The following is a 3912-nucleotide window of genomic DNA, read 5'->3' on the forward strand; positions in this document are numbered from 1 at the left end:
TAAGATCTTTTGAATTATATATATATATATATATATATATATATATATATATATATATAAGGGTGGGGTGGGGGAGCGGGGGCAGCTGCCCCCACTGCCCTCATACTAGCTCCGTCTCTGCATATATATATATATATATATATATATATATATATATATATATATATATATATATATATATATATATATATATATATAGCATTAAATATTAGATAAAATCTATATTTATGTCTAAATTGCCAATGGTTTGAGTAGCTTAGTTGGTTGAACTTTAAATTGACTTTAATAAAAGTGTATGGTCATGGTTATAAGTTCAAATCTCATTAATAACAAATTTTCTTATTTTCACTAGTTTATAATTTTTAGCCAAGTTTATATTTTTTTAGTCTACTTTTATGAACCATTTAATTAACAAATTAAATGTTCTTTTAGTCTACTTTTTATGAATCATTTAATTAATGTAATGTACAAGTTTATAGTATACTTCATTGTATTTAAATTAATTTAGAGAAACTTAAAGTTGATCTAACTAAACAAATTAAAATTAAAAAGTATTTATGAATAAAATGTTATTCAAATTATTTTATCTAATTGATATTTTTGGCTCCGACTCTAACTATCGTGTAATCTATCAAAAACATTCTATTATAATTTATAATATATTTTACATTTTAACCTTATTATGACTTTTTGATATTTTGTAATTGACATTTCTAACGTCATTTAAACTTCGCCCCCACTCGAATAATTTTCTGGCTCCGTCCCTGTATATATGTATGTATATATAGAAATATATATGTATGTATATATAGAAATCGGTTCTAGTGCGGGTGAACGCCTCAGGTGCGGTTGTGCGGTTTAATCTGAGTCATTCATCTCGCTTAAATCAACATTCAAGATTACCAAAATTTAAAAAAAAAAAAAAAAAAAAAAAAACGCGGTGGTAATTTTGTAATTTTTGCATCTAGGTCAAAATTAAGGTGAGTAGTTTTGTGATTAATGTGCGTGAGTTTTGTATATAAAGTGCTTGAGTCTTGTGCGTAAGGTACGTGAGTTTTGTGTTAAGGTGTGTGAGTTTGTACTTAATGTGAGTAGTTGTTAAAATTTAAAGTGTGGGCTTTTGTGCTTAAGGTGCGTGAGATTTGTTCTTAATATGCGTGAAGTTTGTGCTTAATGTGCGTGGGGTTTGTGCTTAAGGTGCGAGGGGTTAGTGATTAATTTCAGTAGTTGTTAAAACTTAAAGTGTTGGCTTTTGTGCTTAAGGTGTGTGAGATTTGTTCTTAATATACGTGAAAAATGAGAGACTTACCTTCTCCTCATCATTCTCAAGGCTCTCCTTAAGGGCATCAACTTTTGGAGATCATAATCTTAAATAGGGAAAAAACACTAAATGATGTGTAAACCAATTACCTGACCTACTGAAGTTGCACCATGTCTTTTAGAAAGTTTGCTTCTATCTGGAGCAAGAATTAAAGAAACATGTGCAAAGGAAGGCATTGGAAAACCAAGGGCCTGCACCAGGTGACATTGAAGTTACAGCCACTTTGTCAACACAACAATAAAAACCAAGGGACCAAAAACTGAGAAGCCCTAGACTCAATGTAACAATAAATGGGAGGAACTATTAAGTAGCAAGTGGAGCAATAGAAGATGAACTATTAAGTAGCAAGTGGAGCAATAGAAGATGAAGTACCTTATATATTAAAGCTTGTCTTAGAGTGTTGGGTAAATGCTCTTATGCTCTGAAGCAACAAGAAAAGTGAAGAGTAGTAAATTCATGTAATTGGAATGAGATTTAGAAAAGCAAGTTAATCATTTACCTTATCATCAAAGCATCAGCTAAAACAATCAAGGCACACTCTGCATCACTGGTTCTTCTTCTTTCTAAGAGCTCTGCAGATTGCTTCATGTAATTTGATAATTTCTGGCACCCAAGGGAAAACAAAATTGAGTTTTCATTTCCTTAGCAATTCAGTTGTGCCAATGAAACATCTACAAAAGGAAATCCTCTCAGCTAAACCACCATAGCAAAATATTAACTAAGTGAACCAGACACCAGTCACCAGGTTATAAAACCAAGCACAAATGATAACAGTGGCTTCTGCTCTGAGTAGGGACTGATGCAGATGATCTCAGATTCTCATTTAGCCCTCTATTTCATTTTCCAAAATGTGAAGCAGACAATCTCAGATTCTCTTTGTAAGCTACTTGCTGTAAAATAATATCAAAATGTGAAGCAGGCGATCTCAGAAAGACTGAACACTCACTTTTAGCTGAGGATTGTTGTCTACAGCCAATGGATTGTTTAAATTATCAACATCAGAGGCACTAAGGCAGAAGAGGGCGGGGATTCACCTAGAATGCAATAAGAACTACCATAAGAGTCATGTCAAAGAAACAAAACTAAAGCACATCATTAAGACTCGTAAATGCTGCTAAAACTAAAGCACATCATAAAAATCTGCTAACTTGTTCATCTCAAAAAAATATGGAGTAATAGATTCATCTCAAAAAATAACTTGGAGTTACTCAGTTTCTTCTGGCTCCTGTACAACATTCTTTAATTAGCTGCTTCTGTTCTTCATCTTTCCCTGTCTTCGGTTTGTGTTGCTGGACAACAGAAATTTGATCCTGCGAAGTCGAGAAGTGAGCTATTTTACCTCTGTAAAACCAAATAATTCAGTAAATTTTCTGAATTGTTAAAAATTACTACAATTTTTACAAACCAAATAATTCAGTGAGCTTTGTAAAGGTGCATAGCATCGTCTCGAGGGAAAGTTAGCACCGGATGAGCACTAAATGATTCTCTTCAAATGAGGGGCGTGGTGCTGGAGTTCAAAGTACACCTAGAACAAAGGGGAAAATGTTATGCATAATCTCATTAGAAGAAGGCAAAACTGAAGGGAGTTCTCTTCTCAAAAATTACAAAAAAATAAAAAATAAAATAAAATTGAGCAGCCATCTAGGATCATCAGAATATTTCATTCGGAGAATCATCGTCCTTAGAATCATCTTATACAGTCTATTCTCATGGACTTGAAAAAACAGTTCTAGTAAGATTGACATCCTCAAGAGTATAGCAACAGTAACTGTGAAAAAGCTTAAAGTATATGAAATTTTGATTTCTCTTCTTCCTTAGGCTATGAAAATTATGAATCTAGACTCTGTATCAAAAAAAATAGAAAAACAACAAAATGCAGCAGAAATCAGAGGGAGTATTATATATTTCTTAATATCTAAACCTACAAATCCATCTATATCTACTCAGAAATGTCAAAGCAAAAACGCAGGAAAAAAAAAAAAGAAGGAAAATGCAGTTGAAATAAGATTTCTAAGCCTTAAACCCTAAACAGAGACTAAATTTAGTAGACTTAATATATAGAATTGAAATGCAATTACCTTTTGGTTGAGGATGCAGATGAATGTGCGACTCCGTAGCTTTAGCTTGAAATGACTCCGTTGATGATTCGGTTGAGGTGCGGCTCAGTTGAGGATGGCGACTCCATAGCTTTAGCTTGAGGTGCGACTCACTTGAGGATGGCGATGACTCCGATCCGTAACTTTGGCTTGAGGATAGAGATTTCGTAACTTTAGCTTGAGGTGCGAAGAGGATTTATCGGGTAGGGAATTTAGCGGCAACTCCGGCAAGGGGATTTAGTGGCTTGAGGATAGCGATTCTCAGAATGTCTTCTTATATAGCCATTAATAATAAATATTAATTTTATAATATTTTAAAATTTGAATAGTTCTATATTCTGTGTTAATAATAAAATCATACTAAATAAAATTTTCAATATTCATGTAGGTATAATTAACATAATTATTTATAATATTTAAGTATGGGGAAAATCAAATAAAACATTTAAAAAATAATCTTTTATTTTGTGAATGCTATTTACAGTCCGGAGCATA

At 32.6% G+C, this 3912-nt stretch overlaps 1 long non-coding RNA gene across 1 annotated transcript; it reads right to left on the reverse strand.

The window, feature by feature from the left end:
* Window positions 1-1441: 1441 nt before the first annotated feature.
* On the reverse strand, window positions 1442-3677 carry LOC109160690. The gene is made up of 6 exons (XR_002050809.1): window positions 3400-3677; window positions 2520-2846; window positions 2268-2355; window positions 1821-1924; window positions 1694-1742; window positions 1442-1512 (listed from the first exon to the last, which is right to left on the reverse strand). It is a non-coding gene; the product is annotated as an uncharacterized LOC109160690 (long non-coding RNA).
* Between the last annotated feature and the right edge of the window lie 235 nt (window positions 3678-3912).

Source organism: Ipomoea nil, unplaced genomic scaffold (assembly GCF_001879475.1).
Source record: "Ipomoea nil cultivar Tokyo-kokei standard unplaced genomic scaffold, Asagao_1.1 scaffold2879, whole genome shotgun sequence".
NCBI lineage: Eukaryota > Viridiplantae > Streptophyta > Magnoliopsida > Solanales > Convolvulaceae > Ipomoea > Ipomoea nil.